At 34.1% G+C, this 13,633-nt stretch overlaps 1 long non-coding RNA gene across 1 annotated transcript; it reads right to left on the minus strand.

Annotated features, from left to right (window-relative positions):
* Positions 1–12,498: 12,498 nt before the first annotated feature.
* LOC131657244 (uncharacterized) lies at positions 12,499–13,091 on the minus strand. The gene is made up of 2 exons (XR_009300548.1): positions 12,887–13,091; positions 12,499–12,792 (listed from the first exon to the last, which is right to left on the minus strand). It is a non-coding gene; the product is annotated as an uncharacterized LOC131657244 (long non-coding RNA).
* Positions 13,092–13,633: the final 542 nt, after the last annotated feature.

The raw sequence follows: 13,633 nt of genomic DNA on the forward strand, positions 1-13,633 counted from the left end.
TTCATATGCAAACGTTACAAGATAAGTTGTCGTCAGGTTTATCAAGAATCACATCATCTGTCGCCACGACATTCCTAACAAGATAATCACTGACAATGGGTCAAATTTGAATAACAAAATGATGAAGGAACTTTGTGAAGAATTCAGGATTGAACATCACAACTCATCTCCTTACAGACCAAAGATGAATGGAGCTGTAGAAGCAGCTAACAAAAACATCAAGAAAATCGTTCAGAAGATGGTCATCACTTACAAAGATTGGCATGAAATGCTCCCGTGTGCTCTTCATGGTTATCGTACATCAGTACGTACTTCAACTGGAGCAACTCCTTTCTCCCTTGTATATGGCATGGAAGCAGTCCTACCCATAGAGGTTGAGATCCCATCAATGAGAGTCTTGATGGAGGCAAAATTAACAGAAGCCGAGTGGTGTCAAAGCAGATTCGATGAATTGAACTTGATCGAAGAAAAGCGCATGACTGCTTTATGCCACGGTCAGCTATATCAACAAAGAATGAAGAAAGCTTTCGACAAAAAGGTTCGACCTCGCACAATCAAAGAAGGCGACCTTGTACTCAAAAAGATTCAATCTTTTCTCACAGATTCGAGAGGGAAATGGACTCCCAATTATGACGGCCCCTACGTGGTCAAGAGAGTTTTCTAAGGAGGAGCCTTAATACTCACGACTATGGATGGAGAAGAATTCACCCGTCCTGTGAACATCGACGCAGTCAAGAAATACTTCGCCTAAATAATTAAAAGAACAGCTCGCTAAGTTGAAAACTCGCAAAGAGCGACTTAGACAAAAAAAGAGCGTCTCGGTGAATCGAAAACCCGAAAGGGCGATTCAGGAAAAAGTTAGAGACATAAAAAATAAACAATCAATCCCGGTAGAATTAAAACCCGAGAGGGGTAGTTTACGCAAAAGTTAGGGACATATGGCAAGTAACTGTGTTTAGGACAAACTTGATCATTCAAAAATCCATAGCGGAGTATTCATCAGCAGTAGGTCATCTTCTACGAAGTACGAATACAGCGCAACTCGGAGTGGAAGGGAAAGATAACGGTCGCCACGTTTCATCGTAGCCCTTTTCCCAAAAAAATTACCAATTTCCAACTTTGTAAATACTCCATGGAATCAAGCATTTGGCTGATTACCATTTCGTAAATAATAATTTGAGCCTTGTGCCTTTCTTCGCAATCGAGTCTTTTTCAATTTCTTGAAATGCGTTTTTAATTTAAACAGTCATTTTTTTTTGAAACAAAATGTTTTCATAAAATAAAAAATGAATTTACTTGCAAAAAAAATATAGAGGTGAAATTTTCTTTCTAAGGTTTACAAACAATAGGAAGAATGCAAACAGCTACTCCGAGAACGGTTGAGACTCCGGGAACGAAGATTTCTCCATGAGGTCGCATTGCGAACATCTCCCGATGACGGATCTTCACTTCAATTCGTATTACCCACTTCGGACAGCGGACAACTGATAACCAGGTATTCCCAACAGAGTTCGAACTACAAGAAGAAGACATCTTCTGATCAACAAGATTCAAGTCGTGTCATAGGATTTTACATCCGCGACAATTCTATTCACATTCACTTTGCATGTCATAATCATCGTAATATTCATGCATTTCGTCTCACACCATATTTGCATAATGAGCATAGTCTAGCCAGGTTTTGATCGTGTTAATACCCAAATTACTTGGGCATATACTCAAGATTCCCCTGCAAAGTTGTGAAAGGGTTTTCTTCTTCATAAAGAAGGTTCATACACCCAAATTCCCCAAGCAAGTCAATAAATGGTAGTCTCCCTCAAAGAGATAGTTTGTTCACTTTTGGAGTTCCCCAGCCGAGATTCTCCTACAGAGAGACACTCGACAGTCTTCTTCAGATAAGATAGTCTATTTCGCATTTTGGAATTCCCCACAGGGTCGATGAGCGGTTCTCTTCTCCAAGTAGTGTGGATTCCCCGACATAATTGACAAGTGGTAGTTTTTCCTCCTGGAAAACAGTTTGGTATTTCCCCAGCAGGGTCAAGAGATGCCACTTTTCGTCAAAGAATATAATTTGGAATCTCCCCAGCGGATCGATAAATGATCCCCAGCGGAGTCAGTGAATGGCAGTCTCTTTCGGCAAAAGATAGTTCACTCACTTTTTCGGGCAGAAATAACGAATGGCAGCCTTCCTCATGAAGACAGTTCGTTTCGCTTAAAGATTTCTCGACAAAGTCAGCAAATGGCAGTCTCTTTCAGCAGAAGACAGTTTGCTCACTTTCCTTTCACGGCAGGGTCAAAAAATGGAAGTCTCTTTCAGTAGAAGACAGTTTGATTCCCCTAGCAGTTAACGAATGGCAGTTTTCCTCCTAGGAAAACAGTTTGTTAATTCCCCGGCATAAGTCGACGAATGATGGTTTTCGTCCCGAAAACAGTTCGTCCGCTTTCAAGCAAAGTCATTAGCCCCTCAAAAGATCATGAGGCCATATGACATTCTTTCAAAGACGTCAAGTCAGAAGGAAGGATGGTGAAGTTTCTTTATTACCATCAAATGGCATCTCATCTCCAAGTGCTGATGAGAAGTTTGATGAGGAAACAAACCTTTGAAGTTTCTTTATTACCATCAGATGGCATCTCATCTCCAAGTGCTGATGAGAATTTTGATGAGGAAACAAACCTTTGAAGTTTCTCTATTACCATCAGATGGCATCTCATCTCCAAGTGCTGATGAGAAGTTTGATGAGGAAACAAACCTTTGAAGTTTCTTTATTACCATCAGATGGCATCTCATCTCCAAGTGCTGATGAGAAGTTTGATGAGGAAACAAACCTTTGAAGTTTCTTTATTACCATCAAATGGCGTCTCATCTCCAAGTGCTGATGAGAAGTTTGATGAGGAAACAATCTTTGGAGAATTTCTCTTTAACTGAGATATTGTCCAAAATCACAACTTAAACCAGTTTCGAGATGTTGACATCCGAAACGAAGGGAGGTTGTTTACCTTTTTCTAAGTATCAACACTTGGTTAAAGAAGATGGATTGCGCGTCCTACATTGCCATCCATTCACCATAATCCACATCAAGTATTTCTACAGGAGTTTGTCTCCTCATCCCCCGCCAAGTGCGACAACGGGATCAAGTCATGCAAAGATTTTATCAATTACAACATCTCAGGAGCGCCCAAAATTCGGGCATTCTTTGATATTTAAGTCTCTTTCACGCAGGAGAGATAGAGATATCAATCTCTCTCCCTCCAGATAAAAGAAACTTAAATAGGGGCATCTGTCATACCCTAATTTTTGACCCCCCCTGAGATGACATATCTTCAGGATTTTCATCAGGTCAAAACAAGTACCCAGAGCAGTCACTTCTTCATCTGGCATTTAATCAAGGATGTTCAAAGACAAGAAAATTCAGGCAAAGGATCAATCAATAGAAGGATTGGTCTCTAACACAATCATAGGACTCAAAAGCTTGACTTTTATATTCACCTATGATTGATTAGACACCCAGTCATCTGAGTACAGGTTTACTCAGGTCACCAGATTAGGGTTTTTGAGCCTATCAAGGACTGAAATCAGGGATCACCTTTGGGAAACCCTAAAAAGCTCCAGGACATCTATTAAATAATTCAATCATCTTCAAATTATCCATACAATAATATCCACTGGACATCACACCTCAATTCAAGATCCACAGTCACCAATTTCATCTGGTCGACAATTAGGGTTTTTAACCTAATTCATCTGGATAGTTGACTTTTAATCAGGGCATGGATCCAAAACTCAAGACATGATTCAAGAACCTCTACTACCTCAATATAACCCATTTACATCACTCAAGGAGAAGATCTTAATTCCACACAAAAGTCCAAAATCTCACTTTATTTGGAAAAAGTCAACTGTATGGGATCACCTTTGACTTTTAAGATTTTGGGTCAAACCATGACTTTCAAAGATCAATATCATCAATATATGGATATTAAAGTCATTTGACCAAATAAATTCAAAGAGAATCATCAAGGAGCAAAAAGTCGGGAATTAGGGTTTTTAAGGGCATTGTGGGAACTCAAAATTTCACCTACACAACTCAAAAAACTTCCAACATGAAAGTTGTAGATCTTGCAAAATAAAACAACATTTTACAATGGAACTTTTTTCAAAAGATCAACCATTTAAGAGATTTGGAATTTTGAAGCTTTAGGTCATAAAAACTTAGAAATTTTTCTAAGTGTTTTTAACCTAGTTTTCATCCAACTTTGGGCTCATTTTTCACAATTTTCCCAAATGATTTTGAAGAAACCCCAATCTAATTATTTGAAGTAGATGTTTAGGGCTTTCCAAATTGTGCTCAACCTTCTCCAAATTCATTTTGAGCTAGGAGTTATGCTTGTTCAAAGTTGGCCTCATGGAGTGAAATTATAGGTCATGCCAAGTTTTGAAACTTGCAATTTTATGCAATTGCCTACACCAATTGAAACCCCTAAACTTCAAAAGCATCATAGAGGATAGGAGAGGATCAAATGCATCATTGCAAAGAGATTGAAGAATATTCAAAAATTCAATTCCATGTGATTAAGTAATCATTACAAAATGGAATATTGGTGAATCATCAAGGAATCTTCTTCTAGGCCAATTAGAACTCTCCTCTACATCAGAATTGTCCCCTAGGATCATACAAGATCAATGGTTGGGGAAGCTAGCTCGAAAATGCATCATTGCATTTGGGATATTTTCAAAATTGCTTCATGGCTAAGAAACCAAACTCACTTCACTAAGCAAGCTTACTAAGTTCAATTGCTCTGAATCAATTGCCTATAAATAGAGGGCTCTTTCTCATTCAGAAAACACACCAAAGCAACAGAATTCTTGCTTTCTCTCTTCTTTCTTCATACTTAAGGTTTTCAAAGGTTCTTTGGCAAGAAGACTCGGATTCTTCAAACCAGAGCTCTTCCTTTGGAATTAAGTATTCAAACAACTTAGGGGAGTCATTTAGAGGTGATCCAGACCTCTAAAACACTTCTGTGCGTGGGGGATCATCATCTTCACCTCTCACTTGGAGCTGTTGTAGTTGGGGTCGAGCAAGAGGTTCTGGGTACTTTCAGTCCAAGTTAAGCATCTCAACACCTTCTAGGAGGATCACTGAAGCTATCTGGATCATTGCAACAACTCTGCAACACACTTTGATCAGAGCCAAATCTTCATTTTTCAGGTAAGTTTCAAAAGCTTCAAACTCTATGATTCACGCATGAAAAATTTAAAATGAAGTTACCAGTTGGTTTCTGTACCTTCATAGATCATTAGCCCTCAATCAATTGCATCAAATCATGCATATATAGCATTTCATGTTTAATTTCAGTTTTAGGGTTCTTAGTGTTCATGCTTGCGAATTTTATGTTACACTTAGAATAAATTAAATTAAAGGATACTATCATGATCCTCGTCCAAAAACGAGAAAAATCCATCTTTACATCTTTGGATTTGGTTGAGAATTGAGAGAGATACGATTTCCAGAAATTCAAAAGCTTGAGGTTGAAGATGAAGATGGTGGCGCCATTTTTCAAATTTCCTAGGTTTTAGTTTATTATATTTTGAATGGTTTGTGTTTAATCTACGAATTCATCGTAGTGTCCCAATGGTTACAGCGCGCGTCCAAACTCTTGCCATGCCCTAGGTCTGGGGTTCGATCCCCCCCTCAGACCTTTTGTTTTGCTTGTTTTATTTTTAGTTCATTTATGCACTTGTTTTCAAATAAAGTAAACTGAAGGTGTTTGTTTAACAAGCTCCGCGCGTAGCCCAGATGGTGAGAGTTTTGGGTAGTGACTTAGAGGGCGTGAGTTCAAGTCCTTTAGGTGACAAAACCATATTTTTTATCACTTTTTCCATTTGATTTCTTTACAACTTTAAATAATTATTTAACCTATCAAATTAATTCATTTTAATTTCATTTTTTACACACTTGTCATTTAATACATCTATTTTGTGAATAATTTAAAAAATCATAAAAATATTATTTATTTCATATATTTTTATTAGGTTTAAAATAGTATGTTCTAAGTGTTTTCTTAAATACTTTGAAAATGTATATTTTCATTTTGTTTTAACCTAATTATTTTGTGAATAATCTTATGATAAAACCCTAATTATTTAGGTCTTAATTAGGTATAGATCTTTATCTTTACATTAATTAAGTTGACTTTTGTCAATATTCAAAACTGTTTTCAGTCTCCGATTAAACAAATGATTAAGGTTTTCAAACAACAAAACCTTATATCATTTCAATCATTTTCTAACTGTTTTTCATAAACAGTAAATAAATCTTTGGGCCTCTAATAGAGTGTAAGTCCCATCCATCCTTTTTTTTATTTCAAATCATTCTCAACTGTTTTTCATAAACAGTAAATAAATCTTTGGGCCTCTATTAGAGTGTAAGACCCAACACCTTCTTTCTTTTCATAGTTTGTTTTCAAAAACTGTATTTTCAAAATCTCCTTTCTATTTTCAAAACATTCTTCTGGTATTTGAAGGGCATTATTCCCGGTGAAACTCTTCAGATACCTATGTGACCTTTGTCCATCTTCACTTCTTCTGTTTTCAAAACCCTTAACTGTTTATAATAAATATTCAACTGTTATCAATAAAACAACAAAAAATTGCTGGTAAGGCTTTGTACATACTTCTTTAAATGCCTCCACTCCATCCAAGTTAGGCTTTACAAGCTTTCAATTTACAGTCTTTGTTTAAATTACTGTCAAATATAAATTGTACATATAGTTGTTTAGAACTACGTCTGAGTATAAACCTTAGGACAGTTAAACTATATATATATATATATATATATATATATATATATATATATTATAGGAATGTGGCCTAGGATTAAGAATGTCTTCCCGGTGAAGGCTCTTTCCTAATTAGAGATCTGTAGTTCAAAACCCCCAAGATGAATTATTCCTTGTGAAACATCTTGGCAAAAGCCTTAGAACCCAAAATAGGACATATCCACCCAAAGAGGAATTATTCCCGGTGAAACCTCTTACCCATTTGCTTAGAGCCAAAATAAGTTCAAAACTACATAGCTTTCTCTTGTGCTATAACAAGGACCCTCGATTAGCCTCCTCTTGGGCTTTGTACAAGGACCCACAGGCTTCTTAAAAGCATATCCAGCTTCCTCTTGAGCTTGTATACAAGGACCCATCAAGTTTCTTATAAACATATGAACAGGTCTTTAGTCACCTTTTAACATACCCTGGTGAGTTTCTTCCAATTTAAACCAAACTTTAAACAAGCTAAGTTTGTCTCAATTTTACATTGAGTACACCTTTTAGAATGAGAGACATGGACAGTCTCTGTCACCCTTATCTTTATTAATCTTCCTTAGCAGAGTCTAGGATCCATGTTTTGTTTGTCCTCAATCAGTGTCAGCCTTCATCTTGGGCTTTAAACAAGAAGTCTCATTAGATAATCTTTCTACCATCATTTGAATAAAACCCCTGGAAAGGGTTAGCCTCCAAAGTCAATTAATAAAAACCTGTTTAAAAAAATAAAACCCCTGGAAAGGGTTAGCCTCCAAAGTCAATTAATAAAAACCTGTTTAAAAGAATGAAATCCCTGGAAAGGGTTAGCTTCCAAAAAAAATCAGTCTTTTAATAAATAAATCCTTCAGTAGAGTCAAAACCCAACAAAAATAGTTAGTCTCAACCTTGGGCTTCATACAAGGCACCAAAACAATAAAACTCCCCTGTCAACAGTCAGCCACAACCTTGGGCTTTGTACAAGGCACAAAATAGAGTCATCTATAGTCTTCATAAATTCAGTTTCCTCAACAGTCAGCCACAACCTTGGGCTTCATACAAGGCACAAAATAGAGTCTCCCCAAGTAGAGTCAGCCACAATTCTGGGCTTTGTTCAGAACACCAAACAAAATCCATCAAATAAACACTCTCCAACTAGAGTCAGCCTCAATTCTGGGCTTTGTACAAAACACAAAAACTCCTTAGTTTAATTTCTCCCCGGTAGAGTTATCTTTCAGTAAGTCAATGAATCAATCAAAAAGCCTCAAGCTTGGGCCTCATGCAAGCCAGCTCAAAAAGTCAAATCTTTTATACAGTAGATAGACATAGCTTATCTCTATAGAGAGATATTTCTTCTATCTCACCACATTCAAACAAACAAACATTAAATTTCATTTTAATTTCAATCAAGTCTCCCATTTAGGATTTTGAAAGGCATGAGCTGGCAGTAAAACCCAGACATGTGATTAACTTTCCCTAATTTGGACGAGCATCTTTCTTTCATTTAAGAGATACTAGCATACTTGCAAACACACAAGTAAGGTCACTCTCTTAATGAAATGAATTCAGTTATTCTGTCACTCTTTTAATGTTTGTGGTGGAATAGTATAAATACCTCTCTGTAAAGATGATTTCATGTCTCTTTACTGTAAACAGAGATTTAATTCAAAGCTTCAACCTTGAGCTTCAAGCAAGGCACCCAAAAATAATTCAATTCCCTAATTAGTTCCCCGAACTACATTAAGCTCTGACTTCCATTAGGGATATGTAGGCATGAGGTTCACAAGGAATCTCAGCGAGCTAATAAAAATACCAAAAATAGTCTGTCTGTCTGTCTGTCTGTTTTTTTTTCTTTTATTCAATTCAATTCCTTCTCCTAACACAAAGGAGAAACTTTCCCAATCATTAGCAACAAACACAATCACAATGACACAGAGAAGGTTCCTGTAGAGTACTACAGATATGTAGGGTGCTTAAACACTTCCCTATGTATAACCGACCCCCCGGACTCCAGAATTTCTAGTCTAGGTGAATCCCCACACTTAGCAAACTCCTAGGGTTTAGTTGAGATATTTTTTTCCCTTTCCTACTCATAGGACAATAAGAAAGTTCGTGTGATATCGTAGGAAGAACTGAAATAAAATTCATCCCACCACGGGCGCATTCTCCTTCCAAATTTCGCGTGAAGGGTCTAGCGTGCCGTCCTCCCAAGTGAAACGGGGAGGTAAAAAAACGACACCACATCTACCATATACATCCAAGATAAATAAATGGGACCGTAAATTATAACCTCCCTTACTACATGAACAATTAAGTGAATCATAATGTCAAAAAAATGGTGGAGAGAAAACATCTCTAAATAACACAAGATAATTTCTGCCCTATGTTCAGAATCATCTAAATTTTTAGGTTCAACAACTTTACTACATATTGAAAATTAAGCACAATTTAACTATAGTTATCTTTACATTTTTTTGGGTAGAATTCCACATATAGTCATTTGTAGAAGTTATTGCACTAAGACATGAAAATTATGTGATTTTAAACCCACTAATTTGAGATAATTCATTGACACAAGTTTCTTTACATCTGATGAATACCTTAAAAAACTTTGATATCCTACATACAATAGATTGAAACAGAAACAAGTTTCATTTGGATTCAAAAGGATAAAAATATGAAATAATTATACAAATAAAAATTTAAACAAAATAATTGTCCAATTTAATTATGTTGTCATTGTTAGAACAAGATTTGTTCTGATCAATATTCTTAGTTTTGATGATAACAATGTATATGAATTTTGTATGAGATAATGTGGTACTCTAATTCTATGCAATTTCCGTTTCAGGAATCACATAAAGAGTATGCACAAAATCAGCGCAAGAAGCACTGACTCAGAATGTTCAGCATGCAACTTCAGAACATGGTATGGCAAGACATCAGAAGATGGTCAAGCAGAATCAGAACATGGTCTATGGAAGCATCAGAAGAAATTGAGATCAGAAGCAGAAGAACTGAAGTTCTCATGGTATCACGCTAAGAAGAACTTCAAGGTCAGAAGACAAGAAGATGCTCTGCACCAAGCTGTTTGACTCTGATGATATTCAAACGTTGTTTACACAAACATCAGATCAGAAGCAAGTACAAGATGGCAGGCTACGCTGACTGACAAAAGGAACGTTAGAAGCTATTAAAGGCAACGTCAGTAGACACAGCGAAAGCAAGGCTCGAGGTAGTTGACAAAAGAGTGAAACATTAAATGCAATGATGTACGGTATACGCAAAGCATTAAATGCTCCCAACGGTCATCTTCTCAAACGCCTATAAATAGAAGTTCTGATGAGAAGCAATGTGACGAACTCTTTGCACAAAACACTGAGATTAAGCTCTTCATCATCAAACTCACTACATTGCTGTTGTAATATCTTAGTGAGATTAAGCTTAAACTTAAGAGAAAAATCACAGTTGTGATAATAGCTTATTAAGAAGCATTGTAACTCTTATAAGAATTTGTTTACATTAATTTGTAAGAACTAGAGTGATCAGGTTGTGATCAGTATACTCTAGAATGTCTTAGAGGGTATCTAAGCAGATTGTTCCTAGAGTGATCAAGTTGTGATCAGAATACTCTAGAAGACTTAGATGTTATCTAAGTGAAAAACCATTGTAATCTTGTGTGATTAGTGGATTAAATCCTCAGGTGAGGTAAATCACTCCAAGGGGGTGGACTGGAGTAGTTTAGTTAACAACGAACCAGGATAAAAATCATTGTGCGAATTGTCTTTATCTTACAAGTTTTAAAGCTACACTTATTCAAACCCCCCCCCCCTTCTAAGTGTTTTTCTATCCTTCAGTCCTACCCATTTATTTTTGAAATTATGAAATTTATTCTGAATCATGGATAGGGAGGGAGAGCGAATCACTATTCAATCATGGAAAGTTAAATCATATTTTGATGAGCCCAAATTAACAGATGAATTAAAGGTAAAACAAACAAGGTCATATTATCCTAATAAATGACTTTATTTTATTAATTATTGCAGATAATAAGGTCACAACTCCCAATTTTAAATCAAAACAATTAGACTACATCATTAATTACTAGTAACAAAATTTTACATTTTCTAAATTAATTAAAATAAAACCAACTAAACAAGCAAGATCACACACAAAATTTTAATTAAGAATATCTTGATAATTTAATAAAATTAACATTGAATTAAAACATCAGAAAATCAATTGATAAATATGCAAGGAAAGTTAATACTCATTAATTTTAATCATTAGATTGAGAAGAATCAATGATCTTGATGAGGAGTAAGTCTTGATAACTTACTCTTGGAGTAAGAATATCCCTCCTCCTCCTCCTCCTCTCTCTCTCTCTCTCTCTCTCTCTCTCTCTCTCTCTCTCTCTCTCTCTCTCTCTCTCTCTCTCTCTCTCTCTCTCTCTCTCTCCCCCTCCCTCCCTCCCTCCCTCCCTCCCTCTCTCTCTCTCTCTCTCTCTCTCTCTCTCTCTCTCTCTCTCTCTCTCTCTCTCTCTCTCTCTCTCTCTCTCTCTGTCTCTCTCTCTCTCTGTCTCTCTCTCTCTCTATATATATATATATAGGGCCGGCCCAAATAATTTGGAGGCCCTGTTCTATTTTTAAAATTAGACCTTTAATAAATAAAAACACGGTAAATTTTTTTAAAAAAAAAATTATATTTTATTTGAAATTGTAAATTAAATTAAATATATAAAAACAAAAATGATGTAGAAATTTGACTCATCGAATTTTAAACTTTTCGCATTTTTCTACTCTTATCATTTTTTATTTATTGAAAAGTTCATTATACCACTTAATGAAAGGATATAATTCTTTGAAATTTTTTGATAATATTAGTAAGGAAGTGTTTTATTTAATCAAAAATTACAAATTTCCAAAATTTTACAACTATTATTCCAAATTTATTAATGCGTCGATCTACAATTACAAAAAATATAAATATTTTTAAATTTACATATTTAAATTTTCTTACATCTATAAAAGAATAATAAAAAAAAAATTTATTAAATTAATTGCAACATTAAATTTTTTAAAAAATAAAATAAAATAAAATATATTTAAGTTGTAGGCTGAATATAATTTACTTCAATATACTAAAAAGAAAAATTAATTAAGTTAATTGCAACATTATATGTGGTAGGGTTTCTTTCTAAATTAATTGTAACATTAAAGTTTAAAAACTACAGTATGTGGTAGGTTGGTAGCGTTTCTTTATAGAGGCTGATAGCATTTCTTTATAGAAATATAATCCAAAAAATGTTAAATATAGAAATATAATCCAAAAAATGTTAAATATGGGGGGACTCGATCTTAGGTTCTGCTCCCACGAAAACATTACCTCAACCGCTTGGCTAGCCGGCAACATATTATTTACAATGGAATAAGATTGATATAATATTTATTTGTGTATTTATATTAAACCTATCTATCAATTTTTGAGGCCTTAAAAAGTCGGAGGCCCTGTGCGGTAGCACTCTCTGCACACTATATATATATATATATATATATATATATATATATATATATATATATATATATATATATATATATATATCAAATGAGAATTTTAGTTATTATGAGATCTTTTAATAATGACTATACGATTTAAAATTAATGTCTCAAATTTCACTTAAATTTTAATAGACAATAATTAATAGATATATTCTGGTTTAAATATATATATTTTCTTTTTTATTTCATTGTCGATATTTTAGAAAACAAAATTATAATTTTAAACTATATAAAAATACAATTTTTTATTGAAAGCATAAATCTTAAATGGCATCTTATGAAATATTCGACCTTAACATATATTATTCATAGCTTATTTTTATATTTCTTTCTTATACTAACTTGATAACCACATAGCATGCTTTACCAAGGCACATGAAAATGGCATCAACCGCGTCCCCTGGAGGATCCATATTTGGACAATCTTCATGAGTTTCACATGGAACTGTTGTGAAAAATAGAATAAACAATTTTAATAAAAAATTATATAAGAACTACAAAATAAAAAATAATTTATTTAAGGGAAAACAATAATTTACTGAGAGCCTTGGCTGAGAAAAGGAATAGGGAAAAAAGCAAAACTATAGCATAAATAAATTTAAGAAATTTAACCATATTTTTTTTTATCTTTTAAGTTTACAAATGAATTGAGATATATTCGATGTACATAATGCAATGCAAACAACACTTAAATAAAAAAAATACATAATATAATTTAATATATTTTATTGCCCCTTTTGTAAGTTAATAAATGTCTCTAAGCATATTTAGAAAAGAGGTACTATGACATAAAAATACTTTATATTATTTAGATTTATTTTTTAGGAAACTTTTCATCCTTTGGTGATAGAAACGAGACATTCGCTTTTAGAAAATTTGTTAAACTATGTTCAAGTTATCTATATGACTGATGAAAAGCTATGAAGACAACATTTTTATGTAAAAGTTAAACATAAGTAGGATTAAGGATGGTAATTAGTATTTATGGGCATGTGTACTACTTTTTTTATTTGTCTTGTTGAATACATATTATTCGTACAGGCATCAGTCCAACAAATATCTATGAATTTTGAAATATCCACATATATTCATGAATACTATTATTTTTAATTGAAAAATTATAGTTTAATAATTTATCTTATATGATGTAAATAGAAAATTATTAAGTCTTTGTAAATGGCTAGGGTATAATAATATGATGTGAATAAAAATTTCAATTTTATCATAGTTAGTGAATAGAATTTACTAAGTTAATGTAAGTGTGAGATATTGGATCGAACTCTAGT

This window comes from Vicia villosa, linkage group LG3 (assembly GCF_029867415.1).
Source record: "Vicia villosa cultivar HV-30 ecotype Madison, WI linkage group LG3, Vvil1.0, whole genome shotgun sequence".
In the NCBI taxonomy this organism is placed as follows: domain Eukaryota; kingdom Viridiplantae; phylum Streptophyta; class Magnoliopsida; order Fabales; family Fabaceae; genus Vicia; species Vicia villosa.